General features: G+C 37.8%; 1 long non-coding RNA gene across 1 annotated transcript in view; it reads left to right on the top strand.

The window, feature by feature from the left end:
• Positions 1 to 19: 19 nt before the first annotated feature.
• The window catches only part of LOC143691571 (uncharacterized), a 173,951-nt gene continuing 149,760 nt past the window's right edge, over positions 20 to 24,210 (top strand). The window contains exons 1-2 of the long non-coding RNA XR_013179584.1: positions 20 to 83; positions 4,619 to 4,707. This is a non-coding gene — a long non-coding RNA (uncharacterized LOC143691571). The remainder of the gene's footprint in view (positions 84 to 4,618; positions 4,708 to 24,210) is intronic.

Raw genomic sequence — 24,210 nt, 5'->3', positions numbered from 1 at the left:
TGTTTAAAAACTGCCCACCATCTTGGATTTGGTGAGCTCATCCCGGGAGCGCAGAAATAAAGCTGCCCGCTTTAAATTTCCCGGTAAACTTTCCTTTTTTCTCACCCTTTCGCCTCCTAAACCTTTCAGTCAACCCACCAGTATCCTGCTCTTTCCTTATTGGTATCCTCTGCTTTCACCAAACTGCTAACTGATATACAGAAATATGGTTGATCTTTCTTTTTTATATGTATGCTAATCTGTCATGAATAGATAAAATTCAAACAAAAAATTTATTTTTAGAATTGTGATCAGCCCATGTTTTCTTTTGTGTGTGTATTCTCATAGCTTTTGGTATCAGTGAAACCAGTGAAATAGAAGAAAAAACAAAAACAAACCAACACAAAGACCCATTCTACTTTAGTTGGGCGCACCTTAACTAAAAATAACACCTTCAAAGTATCCTATTTACGAAGGTCTCACACACACACACACACACACACACACACAGGAATGGAATTAACATTAAGAACATGTTTTTTTCCTGGGGTACATAATTAAACCTACCATAATGTGTACTAAAAATAATATGTAGTAATAATAATAAGGTGAATACTTTGTCCCCGCACAGGTTAAGAAAAACAAGGTTACTGTTACACAGAAGTCTTAATTTGCCACTGGCTGTCTTCACTCCCTCCTTGCCTCTATCCTGAATTTTACATTACTTTCTTTATGGTTGCTCTCACTATGAATGTGTCCCCAAAGCAAATATCACTCAGTTTTGCCTGTTTATTAATTTATATAATGTTTCTATATATTCTGTGACCACCTTCCTCCACTCAATATTAAGTTTTAGAAATTCTTCCACATTGGCACAAACAGCAGGACTTCATTCCTTTTCACTATATCATGTTGCAAGGTAATGCCACAAATTCTCCTGTTGGCAAGGATTTTATTTTCTGGGTTGGTGGTATTGTATTAAGCACTTCTTTTTTTCTTTTTTCCCTTACCAAAAAAAAAGATGCTGTAAATATGTTTGATCATGCTTTGTGGTATACTATCTTGTTTTCCCCTTTTCTCTGAATCTAATTATTAATAGTTTCCCCTTAGATTCTCAAAAGTGTTCCAGTTTGGACAATAAATTATATGGTCCCCATAGTCATTCTATATCATGTCAGACTGTTTTCTAAGGTGATTGTTCCAATTTGCATTCCCCTCAGCAAGGCATGAGTGTCTCTGTTACATCACATCATCCCAAAGGGTGGTGGTATGAGATGGTACCACTTTCTATTTTGTGTTTGGCTGACTGCTAAGAGATTGAAACCTTCTCATAGGTTTATTGGCCATTCTCCTTACCTATTACTGTGAGATGCCTAGTCAGATTCTTTGCCCATATTTTTATTTTCTTGCTTATATTTTCCTTATTTTATTAATCATTTGCATATTATCTTTACAGTAATTCTTAATCAGTTATATGGGCTTCAAATATTTGCTCTCAGTTCACAGATTTTATATTTCACTCTGATATTTTTTGATATGCAATGTTTTTTTTCATTTTAATGTAAGGAAATTTATAACTTTCTCACCTTTTTCTTTATGGTTTAACAGTTTTATTTTGTTTTGTTTTTTTGTAGAAGAAATCCTTCACCACACTAATGTCATCAAATATTCTCTGTATTTTATGCTGAAAGTCTTGAGTTTTATCTTATCATTGTTTTATACATTCAGCATAAATGTAAAATTTCTTTCTTCTTCCTTCATACATAAAACTTCTTCCTTCTAGATATAATATCCTTCTTCCTGAAATTTGTCCTTTCATACTTCTTTCAATAAGGCCATGGCAATAGTAAATTCTCTCAATATTTGTCTGAAAATGACACAGTTCACCTTATTCTTAGATGATTGTTTAGCTACCTATAATTCTAGGATGAAATTATTTTGTTCTCTGGACCTTGAAGCTATAATTCTATTTTTTTTTTGCTGCTTTCTATTCTTACTTTTGAGAAGTTTGTCATCAATCAGATTGCCTTTGCTTTGTAGATGAATCTGTTTTTTATCTCTGATTCTTTTCTTTAATGTGACTTTATTGAGATATACTCACATACCATATAATCATCCAAAGCACACAATCAGTGGTCCACAGTATCATTATATAGCTGTGCGTTCATCACCACAATTTATGAACAAACTCATTACTCCAAAAAGATACATTTAATAATAAAAATGAAAATTAAAATGAATACCCAAAAACATCCATGCCCTTTATCTCCCTCTACATTATTTATTTATTGTCCTTATTTTCTTACTCATCTGTCATACACTGGATAAAGCGAGTGTCAGCCACAAAGTTTGCACAATCACACAGTCACACTATAAAAGCTATGTAATTATACAATTGTCTTCAAGAATCAAGGCTACTGGAATACATTCTACAATTTCAGGTATTTTCTTCTAGCCATTCTAATAAACTAAAAACTAAAAAGGAACATCTATATACAGCATAAGAATAACCTCCAGAATGACTTCTCAACTATTTGAAATCTCTCGGTGACTGAAACTATTTTGCTTTATTTCTTTTGCCCGTTTTGGTCAAGGCTTTCTCAATCCCATGATGCCAAAGCCAGGCGCATCTCCTAGAGTCACATCCCATGTTGCCAAGGAGATTTATACCCCTAGGAGTCATGTTTCATGTAGAGAGGAGGGCGAGGAGTTTACCTGCTGAGTTGGCATTGAGAGAGGAGCCACATCCGAACGACAAAAGAGGTTCTCCGGGGGTGACTCTTAGGCATCATTATAAGCAGGCTTAGCTTCTCCTTTGCAGGAGTAAGTTTCATAGGGGCAAACCTCAAGATAGAGGGCTCAGCCTATTTAATGGGTAGTCCCCAGTGCTTGAGAAAATATCAGGAATTCCCCAGGTGGGGAAGTTTAATATTCCCACATTTTCCCCAGTCTCTCAAGGAGGCTTGACAAATACTTTTTTTATCTTCTGCCCAGATTACTCTGGAATATATCAGGTCATCACACTAACTTATACATCACACTAACCTGTACAAACTTTTCAAGTTTCCATGTAATTATGGTCTTCAAATAACTGACCATACAAGTTAAATTATATAGTGTTGCCACAGAAAACATAAATTTCGCTCCAAATAAATATTTCTTCTTTGATCCCACAGAGAAGTTGAAGTTTTAAAGCACAGTCAATATCATTGTCATCCGTTGATGGACATTTGGGCTGTTTCCAGCCCAAGGTAATTGTGTATAATGCCACTATAAGCATTGATGTGCAAATATTCATTCATGTCACTGCCTTTAGTTCCTCTGAATATAAATCTAGTAATGGGATTGCTGGTTCATATGGAAATTATATACTTAGCTTCCTGAGGAACTACCAAACTGCCTTCCAGATTGGTTGCACCACTCTACATTTCCATCAACAATGAATAAGTGTGCTTCTTTTTCCAAATCCTCTCCAGCACTTGTAATTTTCTGTCTTGTTTTTTTAATTGTTTGTTTGTTTTTTATAATGGCCATTCTAATAGTTGTGAAATGATATCTCATGGTAGTTTTGATTTGCATTTCCCTAATAGCCAGTGAAGTTGAGTAACTTTTCATAAGTTTTTGAACCATTTGTTTTTCCTCTTCAGAAATTTCTATTTAGTTAATTGTAAATATTTGGAAATGGATAGAGTAATGGTAGCACATACTGTGAGTATAATTAAAAGCACTGAATTATGAGTGCATTTGGTGAAAGGGGTAGTTTTGGGTCATGTACACTACTAAAAGGAAAGCTAGAGAATAAAACATGGGACTGTATAACATAGTAAAGCCTGTGGTGGACATTATCTGTGGTGAAAAGTACAAATATAAAATTTTCTTTCATAAACTGTAAAATATATAAACTGTATTATAAACTAACAATATATAAACTATAAAATACAGCACAAATATAAAATGTTCTTTATAGCAAATGTATGTGACTGTTACAAGGTGTTAATAATATGGTGATACATGGGGGAAAATACACCTAATGCAAACTATGAACTACAGTTAACAGTAATATTTTAGTATTCCTTAAATGTAAATAAATCTATAGAGACAGAATTAGATTAGTGGCTGGCTATTTGGGGCTAGGAAAGGAAAGAGGGATTGAAAGGTGACTGCTAAGGGGTATGGTGTTTTCTTTTTTGAGTAATGAGAATGTTTTAAAATTGATTGTGGGGATGAATGCACAACTCTATGATTATACTAAAAGCCACTGATTGTACTCCTTGGATGGATTGTATGGTATGTGAATATACCCCAATAAAACTGCTTTTAAAAAAAATCAAACTCCCCATTCCCCCCAAAAAAAGCCCAACTCCCCACACCCCCCCAAAAAAGTCTAACTCAGAAAAAAAGGGGATGCTACATCTTCTCAGTTTTTTTAGAATTTTTGTAGTGGGTGAATTTTCAATTTATCCGGTACAAAATGTTAATGAAAGATAAAGTTCGTGGTGGCTTCTTCATTAATATTTCACAACATAGGCACTTCTGTAAAGGATAATAATTTTGTATTCTGGGATACACTTTTAAAAAGTAATTTTATTGTTCTGTAACTCCACTGCTTTTTGTTGGTTGGTTTGTTTTGCATGGGCAGCCACTGGGAATCGAACCTGGGTCTCCAGCACAGCAGCAAGAACTCTGCCTGCTGAGCTACCGTGGCCCACCCTCAACTGTTCTTTTGAGGTAACTTTAGTCACTTTGGTATTTTCTTAGTTTTGACTTAGATTCAGTCAGTTGAAGATTCCCCCTCTCAGTTTCTTTCAGTGAAGGAAAATGTAGTCCAGGTGGATTTATGATGCTTGATTAATTCTGCATGGTGGAAGGCTCTGTCCACTGTCATACTCTATCTTCCACTGGCATCTTCTGGGATATAGCTCACCCTGATTTTTATTTTTGTTGCTTTGCTTTTATTTCAGGCCCCATTTTCTTCATGGAGTCATTTGAAATGTCTCAGCCCCCCTCTAAGCCTTTTCTGTGCCTCTCTAGGGGGCAAAACAAACACCCAGATGTCTTCTAACATCAGCCTTGTGGCCATGGTACAAACAGAGTGCTGCCTTAGGCCCTCACCTCCTAGGTCCACATTGACAAAGGAAATTTTCACCAAGACTTGCTGTCTCCCCTGACTTCACCAAGAAGAGAAGATTGGAATCTAGCTAGATGGGACATACGGACAGAAACAATAGAATTTTTTTGTTGTCTGAGGATGTAATGTGTGGGGTAGCTGGTGGCTGGTTAGCTGATGGCTGGGGGTAAGCGGCCGTACTGAGTCATTCGCACAGACACAGACACACAGCACATGACTAGGAGACAACCCTCAGGGGAAAGTGGAAGGCGTCTGCTTTATTCAGGAAGTGCACAGACTTATATAGGCTGGGAAGCATGCAGGGACACATGTTGGGCTGGGATTGGTGGTCCTTGTTGCTAGGGTGGAGGGCAGATTTCTGGGATTGGTCACCGTTGTTGCTAGGGCGGAGGGCAGATTTCAGGTCAGCCATTTTGTGTTGCCTTGCATCAGCCACCGCAGCCATGTCAGCGATGTTTTATGGCTTCTCCAACAATAGCGATATTTTATGGCTTCCCCAACAGTAATGAAGTTTCACTTTATCTTAGTAGTCTGAGTTAATGAGTGTGATTCCTGGGGTTACTTGGAAAGCAAAGAATGGACTATTTTCCCTCATAAAACAAACCAGTGATATTATCAAAATGCTCCAAAGGCATTTGCGATATGATAGCCACTAACCACATGTGAGGATTTTAATTTAAATTGCAATGAAATCAATCACATATCTTGTAAAGGTCTTATATCCAGAAACACTCACACACACACACAGACACATACCAAAACTCAATATTAAGAAAACAAACAACTGAATAAAAATTTAAAACTTCCAGAGAACCTCTTTTGTTGCTTAGATGTGGCCTATCCCTCCGTCAGACAACATTGCAAGCAAATTCACTGCAAGCAAACTCCCCCTGTATGTGGACATGACGCCCAGGGGTGTAAACCTCTCTAGCATCCTGGGACAGAAATCCTAGAATGAGCTGGGACTAGGCATCAAGAGATTGAGAAAACCTTCTTGACTGAAAGGGGGAAGAGAGAAATGAGACAAAATAAAGTGTCAGTGGCTGACAGATCTCAGAGTTGAGAGATTATCTTGGAGGTTATTCTACGCATTAATAGAGATTTCCCCTTCTTAGTTTAAGGTGTATTAGAGAGGCTAGAGGGGAGTGCCTAAACCTGTAGAGCTGTATTCCAGTAGCCATGTTTCTTGAAGATGATTGTATAATGATATAGCTTCCACAGTGTGACTGTGTGATTGTGAAAACCTTGTGTCTGATGCTCCTTTTATCCATGGTATGAACAAATGAATGAAAAATTTGTATTGAAAATCAACAAATAAAAGGAGATACAAAAAAAATTGCAATGAAATAAAACTAAATAAAATTGAAAATTCAGTTCCTCAGTCACACTAACCACAAGGTTATAGGTAGTTTTTCAGAGACCTCTGGGATCACTCTGCCCACCTTCCCTTAAGCTAGGGGGAGAGACTTAGACTACCGTAGGGGCTATTGTAGCTCATCATTAGGTTGGTCTGAGCTATGATGCAGTGAGACTATTGTTGTTTTTTACCCTGGCTGTTCTCCTGCACTGCCAGTGCCTGTTACAAAATGAAGGAAGGCAACTTCTATTCTGGAGAAATGTGTATTATAATATAATATAGGCTCATCTCAACAATTCTCAGCTATATCAATGTTTCATGTTTTAAATTTTTATATTAATTTTGTTTGCCTTTCTCTGCACTTTGATACAGAGCCTCATTATTCATTGTATGTCAATATATTTTAACTACAAATCCTGAGCCCCTCTTTCTCTATCCTGCATCTTTCTATAGAAAACTTTATTTAGAAAAAAAATCTTGCATAGTTCTTGGCTATTCATCTCACTCTCATATTTTCTTCTCTCCTATTGTACCAGTCTTGAGCCTGTTGGCCCTCAGATGCCACTCCTTTCCCTCCCTCTGGCCTGCTCTTGTTAACAGTGGAAACAGATTCCTGAGGACTGTGTTACTGAGTCCACAGTTCCCCAGTTGTTTGAAGATCTAAGGTTGGGTGGCCATTGGAAGTATTGGAGGGAGACTGGAGAACCAGAAGAAAAGAGAAATAGGGTGTTTAACCCCCCCCCTTTCTCTGCATTTGGCAGCATCTCCAGCAGTGGTTCAGGCTCCTCTACAGTGCCGACTCCTACTACAGGTCTGCTGTGTGGTTTCATGTTCCATAGAATGACCCTGGCCCCTGGGCTCTGATAGCACCAGCTGCTCCCTCTATCACTCCAGCCTGGGAGGGTCATCAACATCCTGCCATTGTCAGCCATTCAAACCATTGCCTCACCATCCCATTGACTTCTCAACAATTTCATCACCTACCCTGAACTCACTTGTTCTAAAAACTCCAAGTGTTTTCTGTGTTCCTTGTGGGCAGTGACACACAAGGCTTCTTCCCTGTCTTTCTAAAGTACTCTCACCCCTTTCCCATGGCTTCTTCCCTGTCTTTCTAAAGTACTCTCACCCCTCCCACCTTGTTGTACAGGCCAAGTATACAAAATTAAATCCTTCCCCTAAATTGTATGCACATAGTTTTGCATGTGCTGTATTCTGCTCAGATTTAAAAAAAAAAAAAAAGTAATCTTCAAAAGCACAAACTACAAGACCTACTGCTGTCAACCATCATGTTCAGTGATTCAGGGAAGTGTAAGAGGCAGCTCAAATCTAGTCCTCTGACCATCAAGCCTTATACCCTGGCCCAGAGCTAAACTGGTCCATCCAAAGGGATGAGCGTTTCTGATTGGCCTTTGTAGGGTGAGGTGGGGGGCACTTTTTTTTTTTTAACATGGGCAGGCACCGGGAATGGAACCCGGGTCCTCTGGCATGGCAGGCAAGCGTTCTTGCCTGCTGAGCCACTGTGGCCCACCCTGGGGGGCACTTTTTGAAGTTTAACTGTTCAGAAGGGGTTTCTTTTTCTAATTTGCACAAAGGCAAATTTTGTGCTAGAGGTGATATAGTACTAGAGTCTTCCACTTTCCTATCCAGGCATTCAGTTATTTATGTAAACTTCTCATAAGGAACACAAGGGAGCTATGGATCTCATATTAAGAGGGACACTCAATCCTCTGCAAGTCCATAGCATCTTGCATGTTATAGGAAATGCATTATTGCCTACGACATTGGTATATTATATAGGTAACAAAGGTATGTTATATAGGTAATGCATTATTACCCGTGGGTTCAGCTGCTCTCCCAATTACGAGCTTCTGAGAGCAAGCCTGTGTCTCTTTCAGCTCAGTATCTACAGAGGTTAACTAAGTGCCTGGCACATAGTAGTACCCAATAGATGTTTACTGAATGAAGACTAAAAGGTGCTTTACAGTTTACAAAGCACTTTTACATATATTATCACATTAAGCACTCACAGTGACACTATGAAGTAATCAAGGCAATTTTGCAGATGAGGAAACTGAGTCTTAGATGAGCCAAGGCCACACTCCTGATTAGTGACAGCAAGAAAGACTTAAACTTGGGCCCACATATTTCTAGACCAATGTTTTATCACAGCTAACCAAAGACTTGTCCTGGTCTTTATTTATGCTACTAATTTCATAATGCATTAGGAAGAAGCGCCCTTCTGGGGGGATAAATTACAAAAAAAAAAATGTTTCCCTCTGAGAAAATGAATGAGAAAAAGACATTCCTTCCTCCAGGCTGTCAGCCACCTAGGTGCTGGGCACCTCAGTCAGATGACTTGTGCAATGCATATCCCACCCAGCCAGGCACAGGCTATATAACTACAGTGATTTTGATATTGGCTTGGCTGTAAATTGAAGTTCAGGGATTCCTTTTGATTTAATTTTTAAATTACAAATGGTTCCTTTATTAATTCTAATACCTTTTGATACTGCAAAAATGTGTCCTGATTTTGTTTATTTTTGAGACTTTAAAATGTATGAAAGCTCAAAGCATTACTGAATGAGCTTTTAATGGCAGTATTTTTATCCACCTCACAATTAAATAGCTATTTTAAATTAGCTACCTCCTTATCTTTTTTTATCACCATCATATTCAAAGGTATAGCCCTGTTCAAGACAATTTTGAATAGATTTAGAGCCTCTTTCCCATAAATCATCTGTCTTGAAGAGTTAAATTTCCTTGCTCAGGAAATTAAGCTTTGCCTCTTTTTTTTTTTTAATAGTCAACCTGTAGGCTTTTCTGATAGACTGAGAAATGAGCACATTGACTTTTATCAGCTGTCAACTTTTCATACTTTTACTTACTTTATTTTCATTGCTCTTGTTTTCAAAACAGGAGATATACCAGACTGTAGAAGGCAAATCTAACCCATATACCATAATTTATATGCCTTCAGCAAAGTCTGCACTGCTCTTACTTCAGGATCATTTTTGCAGACGTCAAACACTGCCATCCCAGGTATCAAAATAGTGATGCCTCTCTCAATATTAAATCCACAACAACAAAAAAAAGCAACTCTGCTAAATTTTTTGCAACTTTGTTTGACCTTCTCCTGAACTACCAAAAGGAATCATAACTACATTCCCTGTTTTCTACTTTTCCCTGTCCTTTACAAAATCAACTAGGGTCTCTTTCTTTACATCTTTTAACAGAATTGTTCCAGATACTTCTGGGATTTATAAAATTAATTTCCTTCACATTAATGCAAAAATTCTGTTGCTTTCCAACTCAAGAGAAACTAAAGCTATGATTCCAATTTTGTTTTCCTCTCTTCTCATTCCAATCTTTACCTTATGTTCCTTTTATCTCACCTTTTCAATTTCTAAGCCTCAAGATCAGACTTTCACTCTGTTTCTCCAGACCTTTCTCAATGTTTGCACATAACGGGTATTCAGTAATTTCAAACATATTCATGGGCATATCATGATGTATAGATATTGATTTGTCACTTGGGTTTATTAACAACAAAAAAAACAACAAATCTGTTGTCTTGGAGGAGTTACAATTCTTTTTCTCTCTCTCAAACATTTTGCTAGAATAATGGTTTAATGGGAATACGCATAACATGAGAAAAAAAGATCAATTTTGTTCACTAGTATGCAAATTTTCTTTGTAACAAATTTTATTGCAATTAGAGAAGATTAATGCAAAAATAGATCCCATAAAGCAACCCTTGCTCTGAACGCAGTCAGACCTTCACATTGTCTGAATATTTAAGAGCCCCACTGAAGTCTTTCTCTCATATATTCCATGTATTGCAACCTATTATCAGTTTTTCCAAAATCCCTCTTCCTGCATGGGTGCAGTGGGTCCAATGAGGAGACAGTGTTTAGCTTCAGCCTATTTGTTTATCCTCTCTTCCTGTTCTTCAGAGGCCGGGAGCCTCTTTTCTATCTTCTGTTTGTTGTTGACACTACTGTACACTTCTCCACTCTGCAGTTTAGGCTGGTCTTAAAGAATTATAAACCACTAAAATCTTTATCCATTGAAGGATAAAACTTTGACATTGATCTGATCAGATGTTTTGTTTTGTTTCCTTTTAATCACTCTGTCCATCAACAGAAGAATGGGTGTAAGAAGGATGAGACGGTAATTGGGAGACCAATGCAGGGAAATTGCAGTGGTTCAGAGAAAATTTCACTGGGGCCCTATACAGGCAATAACAGAAGTACCTTAGCAGAGATGGATTTAAAAGACCCTAAGTAGTAAAACTGACAAGACTTAAAGGCTGGGATGCAGGGATCAAGGGAGAACAAGTTGTGGAGAATGACTCCTGAGTGGGCTTTGGTAACCGGGCAATGCTGTTCTTTATGGAGTTAAGAACACAGAAAAGGGGTCAGAAGATGGTGGCTTAGTGAGGTGTGGGATTTACTTCATCCTCCAGAAAAGCTACAAAATAGCCAGGAACAGTACAGAACAACTACTGGGGCCATGTCAGTGAGCAGACACACAGTGTACCCCCGTCTGGACCAGCTGCGAGCCTCCCCAGAACCATGAGTTCCCCAAGTCGCAGCAGCCAGCACCCCTCTCCCACAGACTGATTCCCAGAGGGGAAAGGAAAGAGAATTTACCAGCAGCAGGGACTGAGCACAACTAAGCTCCAATTGTGGAATTAATTAACAAATCCTGACTACTAAAACTAGGGCCCCAACTCACCTGATCCTTGTCAAAGCAGAGGTTTCTGATTTTTATCCCAGCACCGAGGGGGCAGGGCTGATGGAAAAAGAAGAAAGAGAAAAAGAAACACAGGTTTTTTGGATTGGATACCACATAATACTTGAAAGGGTCTGGGCCCTGAAGGAAAGGAGAGGAAACATAGGATCTGAAGGTACACAAAGCAACATACCAACTTGTGCTCTTGACCAGCAAACCCGAGGAACAGAGGTCCTGCTCTGAGAAGGATTTTTCTCTCTCTTTTTTGTGGCTGTGTTTCTACAAAGGCTTGACTGCCTTTGGATGCAGTGGCAGGGCTTCTCAGGCTGCAACTGCCCCAGGTATAGGCAGAAATAAGCTTATTTGAGGGCTTGTCTGGAGCCTGTGCCTTCCCCAGGGGAGGGGTGAAGCCCAACTCCGGTGGAATCCCTCCCTCAAGGAATTCAGACACCAGGGCTTGGTAATTTGAAGCCATTAAAACCAACCTACAACCTCTCCTCTGTCTCCACCATGCCACCAGCAGGGAGAGTCCGCTGAAATTAAAGGCACCACATCACATTATGCTGGTGGGACCTACAAGCAGAAAACAGCCACATACTGGGCAGGATAGGAAAAGTACATGAGTCCAGAGACTTCATAGGAAAGTCTTTCAAGCTACTGGGTCTCACCCTCAGGGAAAACTGATGCAGATGACTCTTTCCTCCTGACAGGAGGCCAGCTTGGTCTGGGAGAATCTGGCTAGGGTCTATAATACCTAAGAAGACCCTCCTAAGGGTGGGGATGGGGCAGGGAAAGGCACCATACAGGCAGGGCAAGAAACAAGAAAACAAGAACTGAAAATTTCTGATCTGTTAAAGAAAACCTAAGCTAGTGGTTCAGAATAAGCTGAACTGAATGTCAAAGAACAGATAGACAACAAAGTTATCCAGCAAGAAAATCCTAGGTAAAAGAAGTGAAAACAATCTCCAGAATAAACTAATTAGGGTAATTAAATGCCCAGACACCAGCAAAAAATAATGAATCACACTAGGAAAATTAAAGAAATGGCCTAATCAAAGGAACAACCCAATAATTCAAATGAGATACAGGAGTTGAAAAAATTAATTCAGAATGTTCAAACAGACATGGAAAACCTCATCAAATATCAAATCAGTGAATTGAGGGAGGATATAAAGAAGGCAAGGGGTGAACAAAAAGAAGAAGTCAAAAGTCTGATAAAACAAATCACAGAATTTATGGGAATGAAAGGCACAGTAGAAGAGATGGAAAAAACAATGGAAACCTACAATGTCAGATTTCAAGAGGCAGAAGACAGGATTAGTGAACTGGAGGATGGGACATCTGCACTCCAACAAGCAAAAGAAAATATAGGGAAAAGAATGGAAAAATATGACCAGGGACTCAGGGAACTGAATGACAACATGAAGTGCATGAATATACATGTTGTGGGTGTCCCAGAAGAAGAAGAGATGGGAAAAGGAGGAGAAAAAGTAATGTAAATTATCACTGAAAATTTCCCAACTCTTATGAAAAACTTAAAATTACAGATCCAAGAAGTGCAGCGTACCTCAATCAGAATAGATCCAAATAGACATACTCCAAGACACTTACTAATCAGAATGTCAGATGTCAAAGAGAAAGAGAGAATCTTGAAAGCAGCAAGAGAAAAGCAATCTATCACATATGCAGTAAGCCCAATAAGACTATGCATAAATTTCTCAGCAGAAACCATGTAGGTGAGAAGACAGTGGGGTGATATATTTAAATTATTAAAAGAGAAAAACTGCCAACCAAGAATTCTATATCCAGCAAAATTGTCCTTCAAAAATGAAGGAGAAATTTAAAAATTTTCAGACAAAAAAAATCACTGAGAGAATTTCTGACCAGGAGACTGGCTCTGCAAGAAATACTAAAGGGGGCACTAGAGGCAGATATGAAAAGACAGGAGAGAGAGATGTGGAGAAGAGTGTAGAAATGAAGATTATCAGTAAAGGTAAAAAGAAGAAAAATTAGATATGATATATAAAATCCAAAAGGCAAAATGGTGGAAGAAAGTATTACACATACAGTAATAAAACTAAATGTTAATGGATTAAACTCCCCAATCAAAAGACATAGACTGGCAGAATGGATTAAAAAACAGGACCCATCTATATACTGTCTACAAGAAATACATCTTAGACCCAAGGATAAATAGGTTGAAAGTGCAAGGTTGGGAAAAGATATTTCATGCAAATAGTAACCAGAAAAGAGCAGGAGCAGCTATACTAATATCCAAAAGCTATACTAATATCAAAAGTAAAACAACTAAAAGAGACAAAGAAGGACACTATGTATTAATAAAAGGAAAAATTCAACAAGAAGACTTAACAATCATAAATATTTATGCACCAAGCCTGAAGGCTCCATACTACATGAGACAAACTCTGAAAACACTGAAAAGAGAAATAGACACATCTACCATAAGAGTTGGAGACTTCAATTCCATATTCTCATCAATGGACAGAACATCTAGATGGAGGATCAATAAAGAAACAGAGAATTTGAATAATACAATAAATGAGCTGGACTTAACAGACATTTATAGAACATTACACCCCACAACAGCAGGCTACACCTTTTTCTCAAGTGCTCATGGATCATTCTCAAAGATAGACCATATGCTGAGTCACAAAGCAAGTCTCAATAAATTTAAAATGATTGAAATCATACAAAACACTTTCTCAGATCCTAAAGGAATGAAGTTGGAAATCAACAATAGGCAGAGTGCCAGAAAATTCACAAATATATGGAGCTCAACAACACACTCTTAAACAACCAGTGGGTCAAGGAAGAAATTACAAGAGAAATCAGTAAATATCTCGAGGCAAATGAAAATGAAAACACCGCATATCAAATTTATGGGGTGCAGCAAAGGCAGTGCTAAGAGGGAAATTTATTGCCCTAAATGCCTGTATTAAAAAAGAAGAAAAGGCAAAAATCAAGGAATAAAATGTCCACTTGTAAGAACTAGAGAAAGAACAGCAAACTAACCCCAAAGTAAGCAAAAGGAAGGAAATAATGAAGATTAGAGCAGAAATAAATGAAATTGAGAACATAAAAACAATTGGAAAATCCATAAAACCAGAAGTTGTTTCTATGAGAAAATCAATAATATCGATGGATCCTTAGCATGGTTGACAAAAAGAAGATGAGAAAGGATGCAAATAAATAAAATCAGAAATGGAAGAGGAGTCATAACCACTGACCCCAAGGAAATAAAGGGAGTAAAGAGAGGATACTATGAACAACTTTATACTAATAAACTCGACAGTGTAGATGAAATGGACAACTTTCTAGAAAGGCATGAACAACAAACATTGACTTGAGAAGAAATAGACAACGTCAACAAACCAATCACAAGTAAAGAAATTGAATCAGTCATTAAGAAGCTCCCCAAAAAGAAAAGTCCAGGACCAGATGGCTTCACGTGTTAATTCTACCAAACATTCCAAAAAAAATTAGTACCATTCCTGCTCAAACTCTTCAAAAAAATTGAAGAAGAGGGAAAACTACCTAACTTATTCTATGAAGCCAACATTACCCTCATACCAAAGCCAGACAAAGATACTAAAAAAAAAAGAAAAAAAAGAAAACTACAGACCAATCTCTAATGAATATAGATGCGAAAATCCTCAAAAAAAATCTAGCAAATCAAATCCAGCAGCACATTAAAAGAATTATATATCACCATGACCAAGCAGGATTTATCCCAGGTATACAAGGATGGTTCAACATAAGAAAATCAATTAATGGAACACACCATATCAACAAATCAAATCAGCACAACCACATGATCATCTCCATTGTTGCAGAAAAGGCATTTGACAAAATTTAACATCCTTTCCTGTTGAAACACTTCAAAGGATAGGAATAGAAGGGAACTTCCTCAACTTGATAATGGGAATATATTAAAAACCCACAGCTAACATCATCCTCAATGGTGAAAAACTGTAAACTTTCCCGCTCTAAGTTCAGGAACAAGACAAGGATGTCCACTATCACCATTATTATTCAACATTGTGTTGGAAGTTCTAGTCCAAGCATTTAGACAAGAAAGAGATATACAACGCACCAAAATTGGAAAGGAAGAAGTAAAACTCTCACTGTTTGCAGATGATGTAATACTATATGTTGAAAACTCTGAAAAATCCACAGCAAAACTACTAGAGCTAATAAATGAGTACAGCAAAGTGGCACATTACAAGATCAACACTCAAAATCTGTAGTGTTTCTATACACTAGTAATGAACAATCTCAGGGGGAAATCAAGAAAAAAAATTCCATGTACAATTGCAACCAAATGAATAAAATATTTAGGAATAAATTTGACTAAAGTGACAAAAGACCTATACAAATAAAACTACAAGAAATTGTTAAAATGACTCACAGAAGACCTAAATAAATGGGAAGGCATACCATGTTCATGAATTGGAAGACTAAATATAGTTAAGACGCCAATTCTACCTAAATTGATTTATAAATTCAATGCAATACCAATTAAAATCACAAAAACTTACTTTTCAGAAATAGAAAAACCAATAACCAAATTTATCTGGAAGGGCAGCGTGCCCCAAATAGCTCAAAATATCCTGAGAAAGAAAAATGAAGTTGGAGGTCTCATACTATCTGACTTTAAGGTGTATTATGAAGCTACAGTGGTCAAAACAGCATGGTACTGGCATAAAGATAGATATACTGACCAATGGAATCGAATAGAGTGTTCAGATATAGACCCTCTGATCTATGGACAATTGATCTTTGATAAGGCAGTCAAGCCAACTCACCTGGAACAGAACAGTCTCTTCAATAAATGGTGCCTAAAGAACTAGATATCCATATGCAAAAGAATGAAAGAGGATCTAAATCTCACATCCTATACAAAAATTAACTCAAAATGGACCAAAAACCTAAACATTAGATCTAAGACCATAAAACTGTTAGAAGAAAATATAGGGAAGTATCTTATAAATCTTATAATAGGAGGCGGTTTCCTAGACCTTACACCCAAAGCACAAGCATTGAAGAAAGAAATAAATAAATGGGAACGCCTCAAAATTAAACACTTTGTGCATCAAAGAACTTCATCAAGAAAGTAAAAAGACAGTCTACACAATAGGAGACAATATTTGGAAATGATATATCAGATAAAGGTCTAGTATCCAGAATATATAAACAGATTATTCAACTCAACAACAAAAACACAGACAACCCAATTACAAAATGGGTAAAACACACAATTCTCAGAAGAGGAAATACAAATGGCCAAAAGGCACATGAAAAGATGCTCAACTTCCCTGGCTATTAGGGAAATGCAAGTCAAAACCATAATGAGATATCATCTCACACCCACCAGAATGACCATTATCAATAAAATAGAAAACAAGATGTGCTGGAGAGGACGCGGAGAAAGAGGCACACTTATCCACTGTTGGTGGGAATGTCAAATGGTACAACTGCTGTGGAAGGCAGTTTGGCATTCCTCAGGAAGCTAAGTATAGAATTGCTATATGGCCCGGCAATACCATTGCTAGGTATCTACTCTGAGGACATGAGGGCAAGGACACAAATGGACATTTGAACATCAATGTTTATAGCAGCATTATTTACAATTGCCAAGAGATGGAAACAGCCCAAATGTCCATCAACAGATGAGTGGCTACACAAGCTGTTGTATACACATACAATGGAATATTATGTCGCTGTAAGACAGAATAAAGTTATGAAATATGTAACAACATGGATGGACCTTAAGGACATTATGCTGAGTGAGATTATCCAGAAACAATAGGGCGAATACTGTATGGACTCACTGATATGAACTGACATTAGTGAATAAACTTGGAGAATTTCATTGGTAACAGAGACCATCAGGAGATAGAAATAGGGTAAGATATTGGGTAATTGGAGCTGAAGGGATACAGATTGTGCAACAGGACTGATTGTAAAAACTCAGAAATGGATAGCACAATATTACCTAACTGTAATACAATTATGTTAGAACACTGAATCAGGCTGAATGTGAGAATGATAGAGAGAGGAGGGCTGGGGACACAAATGAAATCAGAAAGAAAGATAAACGATAAAGACTGAGACGGTATAATCTAGGAATGCCTAGAGTGTATAATGATAGTGACTAAATGTACCAATTTAAAAATGTTTCTGCATGAGGAAGAACAAAGGAATGTCATTACTGCAGGGTGTTGAAAATAGATGATAATTAATATTTTACAATTTTAACTTATGTATGAGACTAAAGCAAAAAAAAGTTTATTTGGTACAAAATTTATATTTTACTAGTGCAGTTCCTAATACAACTTATGTGGACAGCATAACTGAACACCACAAGTACATGGAAACTTGAGTAGGGCGTAAGATTTTGTAGGTTTGTCCAGAGTGATGCTCCAGTAAACCCCAGAGTCATTTGAACAGTGAGTAAAAAAGTATTTTCATAATCCCCTTGGGGAAATGGTGAGAAAGGGGGAAAATTCAACTTCCCCAAGTAGAGAATTCTTGATATTCTCACAAGCAGTGGGGACAACCAAAGCAATAGGCTGAGTCCCCAGTCTTGGGGTTTATTCATATGAAACTTAGCCCTGCAAAGGATAGGGTACACCTACTTAAAATTAGGCCTAAGAATCACCCCCAAGAGAACCTCTTGTTACTCAGATGTGGACTCTCTCTCCAGCCAACAAAACAAGCAAACTCTCCGCTCTTCCCCTGGCTACATGAGACATGACTCCTAGGGGTGTGGACCTTTCTGGCAATGTGGGACAGAAATCCTAGAATGAGCTGGGACTCAGCATCAAGGGATTGAGAAAAACCTTCTCGACTGAAAGGGGGAAGAGAAAAATGAGACAAAATCCAGTGTCAATGGCTGAGAGATTCCAAACAGAGTTGAGAGGCTATTCTGGAGATTATTCTTAGGCATTAAATAGATAACACCTTGTTAGTCAAGATGTAATGGAGAGGCTGGAGGGAACTGCCTGAAAATGTAGAGCTATGTTCCAGTAACCATTTTTCTGGAAGATGATTATATAATGATAAAGCTTTCACAATGTGACTGTGTGATTGTGAAAACCTTGTGTCTGATGCTGCTTTTCTCTACCTTATCAAAGGATGAGTAAAACATATGGAATAAAAATAAATAATAGGGGGAACAAATGTCAAAATAAATTTAGTAGAGTGAAATGCTAGTGATCAATGAAAAGGAAGGGTGAGGGGTATGGTATGTATGAATTTTTTTTCTGTTTTCTTTTTATCTCTTTCTGAATTGGTGCAAATGTTCTAAGAAATGATCATGAGGATGATTATACAACTATGTGATGATATTGTGAATTACTGATTATATATGTAAAACGGAATGATCATATGTTAAGAATGTTCACGTTTGTTGATTGTCTTAGAAAAAAAAATTTTTTAATTAAAAAAATAAAAGAGGCGGGCCGCGGTGGCTCAGCGGGCAAGAGTGCTTGCCTGCCATGCCGGAGGACCTCGGTTCGATTCCCGGCCCCAGCCCATGTAACAAACAAACAAACAAACAAAATATAATAAAAAATAAGAAAATGTTTAAAGATGTTTCCCTTTCTTCCTCCCTTCCTTCCTTCCATCTTTCCTTCCTTCTCTGTCTTTCCTTCCCTTCCTCCCTTTCTCAAAAAAAAAATAAATAAATAAAATAAAATAAAATAAAATAAAAAATTTTAATTAATTTTTAAAAATTAAAAAAGAAAAAGAAAATAGAAAAGCAACTTTTGGCAAAAAGATAATTCATTCTATTTTAGTAAATACTTTCTTCTGGAAATTAACCCTTTAATTCTGTTTTCCTAATTCAACTCAAAGCTGACAGATAGCAATTTAGGGACTGTGAGATGTAGAGAAATTGATTTGTACCTAGTAGTTAATTTTTTGTGTTTCCCTTTGTTATCCACATAAGACAACCAAAAGATGATAACTGATAAACAGTCAGAAATACAAGTCGGAAACTCTTAAGAAAGATCTGGGCTACAAATGTGGATCTATGCCAGGGCCTTTGTGCTGACTGTTTGCTTTTTTCTCTCAACTCCTGATCCACCCTGCTTTGTGATGCTGGGATTGTGTCAATGATATATCTCACACTCCTTCACCAGCTAGCTTCCTGTTAAGTTTTATACAACAGAGAAAATGGAAAGCAGGGTGAGGAGACAAAGAACTTCTTTCTTCCCTTTGGCTTACTGTTCCTTTAAGTAGCAATCTAGCAGTGGCACTTCACCCCGTGAAAAGTTGTTTCTTCTGGAAACCCCTATAACCGGCCTCATCTCAGGCCCTCAGAGATCCTGCTGCAACTGGTTATAATCACTCCTCAGAGGCCAAAGCCCCAGCTCCGCAGGTCCTCTGTTTGGAGGTTCTACCTTTTGACAGCCCCAACCTCCTCCCTTTGGTTACCCAGGGAAAAGGTGCCAGGGTGGGTAGCAGCCTCCTTAGTAATTATTTCTGGCTTAGTTCAGTGCTCCCTTTTTGTTCTTTCAGCTCTCTAACACCTGTGCAATCAAGTCTCTATATTAAGCTCCATCCACTAAAATACTTAGGATGGTTTCTGTTCTTCTCATTGGACAGTGATTGATATACTCTGGGTATATAAAAATCAATACTAGATTTCCCTACTCTTAAGAAGCTTCCAGAATAGTGAAGAGATGAAGAGAGGCAAATATATGTACCAGTTTCTATTCAAGATGGTCAACTACCCATATTTACTTCCTCTCCCTTGCAAAGCCATAATAAAATGATAGCAAAGGAAACAAAGCTATAAACTCCAAATAAAATAGAGGAGAAAGGAGATACATCAGCAGAGCATTTCAATAAACTTCTGGAAGTTAGAAGACCTGTAACTAATGAAGTAGGGCAGAGGAAATCCCAGTCTGGAACACATATAGAGAACACTGTAGGTAAGATTGGAGACAGTCTTCCCAGAAGAGGCCCAGAGAGGCTATTCACTCAGGAATGCCGACTACCATGGAGGGGGCAAGAGTGCAAGACCAGGCTGAACAGAGACTGATTTTATGTGCATAAATTGGCTTCCTCCCCTTCCCCACTTCCTTGAGCTTAATGCTCAGCTTAATGCTCAGTAGCCAGACAACACCCATCCCCCCCAGCACCATGAAAAGTAAAAATGATTTATCTCCAATGAAGGAAGTTGAACTTCCCAAGAAGAACCAAAACCAGCAATGAATGTTGCTGCTGCACAACAAATCTCTTCCTATTTTAGAATTTAGGGAACCCTCAGATTAACAGCAGGCTCTCTGTCCACTCACTTTCATACAAAGTGGTCAAAAAACCTCACTCACATCTACAGAAATCTAATTTTCTATTGCATAATTCCTCTTGTTTAAAAAAATCAAATTTGCATGATTCTGAATCAAAAAGCAAATGATAAAAAAAGAATACAGTGAAAATACTCTCTCATTTTTCCCCATCCATCCAGTCCAATCCACACCCATCTCAATGGTGATTTCTTAGATATACTTCTGTGGTTTTTATGTAAATACAAGAAAATATAATATATCCAAATTTTCATTTAAAAATTAGCATACAATACAAACTTCTGCACCTTGTCTGTTTACTTAATAGTACACGGAAAACATCATCTTTTTTTGTAGATGAGCTCTAATTTATTTACTGGGTGTAAATATTGATAAATATTTGAATTGCAGCCTATCTTTTATTATTAAAAATAATGCCTTGGGTGGTGCGACGGTGGCTCACCAGGCAGAATTCTCGCCTGCCATGCCGGAGACCTGGGTTAGATTCCCGATGCCTGCCCATGCAAAAAAAAAAAAAGGTAATGCCTTGCCAATTCTGAAGAATACCTAGGGCATTATATAAGATTCTACGAAGATTCCATGCACTAGGAACAAAAACTGACAACCCCCAGATGGGTCCCTGGACCAGAGAAGTCTTAAAATGCAGAGGGGCCAGCCTTTCCAGAATATCAACTAGTTCCATCCCCTATCCTATATTATTGACATGAAAAAGTTAGAATGGGCATAGCTCAAATACCCCTTTAGAGTGGAAAAAGATCAAAGATGATGGTGGAGTTATACAGAGAAGGTAGGAGTCAACAAATGAGTAGGAGTGCTGAATCATTATATTGATATTTCTTTTGGTCTCCAGTGTCTTGGAGCAACTAAAAGAAAAAACAAAAAATCATGGAACTGTAACCCATACCAAACTTTAAAACCTGTTCTATAACTTGTTAAAATGTGCTTAGAAATTTATTGCTTTTTTTGTATATATGTTATATTTCACAATACAAAAAACATTTTTAAAAACATCTCAATTAATGAAATTTTATATAGAAATTTTCCAAAGTGCTATTGAATCATTCTTAAATGAGAATGGACAAGTGATGGCAATCAAAATTTGAGGAAAAATATAATATGGCAAAAAAATCCAGAAAACAAAAATAATAATAAACATAAAATTCATGATCAGAAAATAATTAAATACCTTTTAAAACTCAATTATCTTTAAATTTGTATAGATATTGCAGCCATAAAACAAGGATACAGTGCCATGAAATTAAACTGTCAGAAAATAAGAAGAGCCATGGAAATTAAAACTATCTTTGTTGGGGGAAAACAGTTAATAGAAGGATTGGAAAATAAAATTGAAAAATCTCCCAGAGAGGAAAACTATATATATATATATACATATGGACAAAACAAGAGACACAGAAGATCAACCTAGGAAATCCAACATCCTACTAATAGAGGTCACAGGAAAAGAGAACAGAAAGAAGAGAAAGGATGAAATAATTGTCTAGCAGAAATTACAACAGACTGAGAAATGAAAATAGTGATACATGTGCTAATACAGCTTATAGTCCAGCAGTAATACACCAAGTCTCAAATCGATAAATCAAAACTAGTAACTATGTGTGCTGGTTTGAATCTAGTATGTACTCCAGAAAAGCTATGTTTTAATCCTGATCCAATCTTGTGGATTACTGAATAATTCCTATTCAGTACTGTAGATTGGATCTTTTGATTAGATTTTCTCCAAGGAGATGTGACACACCCAATTGTGGGTATTAACTTCGATTAGCTGGAGATATGACTCCACCCATTCCAGGTAGGTCTTGATTAGCTTACTGGAATCCTTTAGAAGATAAAAACATTTTGAAAAGAGCCACCAGAACTGACAGAGCCAACAGAAAGGAAAAAGCCCTGGGCAAACCGTTGAAAAGGCCTGGAAAGAAAACTAGCAGATGTCACCATGTGCCTTTCCAGCTGAGAGGGAAATCCTGAGCTTCATCAGGTTTCTTTAACCAAGGTATTTTTTCCTGGATGCCTTGGATTTATAGCCTTGCTTTAATTTGGATATCTTCATGGCCCTTGAACTGTAAACTTGCAACTTAATAAATTCCCCTTTTTAAAAAAAGCCATTCTGTTTCTAGTGTATTGCATTCTGGCAGCTTGCAAACTAGAACACTATGAAATATCTGTGGCTTAAAACAATAACAACTATTCATTTTCCACAAATCTGTAGTTTGGGAAGGACATGGCAATAGCTTCATAACATAGCAACAACTAGAAGGCTCAATTAGGATCTGAGCATCCACTTTCAATATGATTCATGCACATGCATGACAAAATGGTGTTGATTGTCATATGGAGCTCTGCCAGGGCTGAGCCAAGACCTCAGTTCCTTTCCACATCAACTACTGTAGCTTGGGCTTCCTCACAGTATGGTGGCTAGGTTCCAAGAACAAGAATTCCAAGAGAATAGGGCAGAACTCATGGCATTTTATGACCGCACTGGAAGTCACATAACATCACTTCCACAATATTCTTGGTCAAGACAATCAAAAAAGTCTTTCAAGTTTCAAGGGGAGGGGGGCATGAGACTCCATTCTCATGATAGGAGAATGTCAAGTTGCTAGAGAATATGTGGGACAGGAGATACCATTGTAGTCATCTTGGGAAAATGTAATCTGTCATACTGATGTTAGTATATTTGTGGTGATTTGAAACTATACGTACCGCAGAAAATCATGTTTTTAAAGCTAATCCATTACTGTGGGTATAAATCTATCATAAATCGGACCTTTTGAGGAGGTTACTTCAGTTAAGACATGTCCCTGGGTGGGTCTTAATCCTCTTATTGGAGTCCTTTATAAACAGATTGACTAGAAAGAGAGAAAGTCTTGGAAGCAAGAAGCTGAAAACAAAGAAGCACGGAAAAGAAGAGAGAAAGCAGTAGATACCATCATGTGCCTTACCATGTAACAGAGAAGGCCAGAATTGCTGGCAGCCTGTCTTCAAGAAGAAAGCATTGCTTGGATGATGCCTTGATTTGAACATTTTCACAGCCTTAAAACTCTAAGCTTGGAAGCTAAAGAATTCCCATTGCTAAAGCCAACCCTTTTTATGGTATATTGCTTTCAGCGGCCCTTAGCAACTAAAACAGTATTATTTGGGAATATGAAGAAAATTACCTGAAGAGCTAAGTACAGAATTAGATTGAAATAATTAAGAGAGGTTGACCCTGGAGGATGAGACCAGGGGTAGAAAATGGTAGGGTGGTATCATGGTTAGGTCCATGGGTCAAGTTGGCCAGGTGGTGGTGCCTGGTTGTCTGGATGGGCAAGTGCTGACCTGTCTGTTGCTAAGAGGACATTTCATGGACCTAAATCATGATCATGTTGGCAGCATCCACAGGTGATTGCATTTGTAATCAGCTAAGGGGAGTGTCTTCTGTAATGAGTATACTTAGTCTAATCACTGGAAGACTTTTAAGGAGGATTCAGAAGAGACAGTCACTCTTCCTGCTTCAGCCAGCCAGCCTCTCCTGAGAGTTCATTGAGAACCTTCATTGGAGGCAGCTTGCAGCCTGCCCTACAGATTTTGAACCCTTACATCCCCATGGTTGCCTAGCCAGCCTCTCCTGACAGTTCATTGAGAGCAGCCAGCTCACAGCCTGCCCTACAGACCTTGGA

The sequence above is a fragment of the Tamandua tetradactyla genome, chromosome 7 (assembly GCF_023851605.1).
Source record: "Tamandua tetradactyla isolate mTamTet1 chromosome 7, mTamTet1.pri, whole genome shotgun sequence".
NCBI lineage: Eukaryota > Metazoa > Chordata > Mammalia > Pilosa > Myrmecophagidae > Tamandua > Tamandua tetradactyla.
This window is presented reverse-complemented; position numbering and strand designations above follow the sequence as displayed.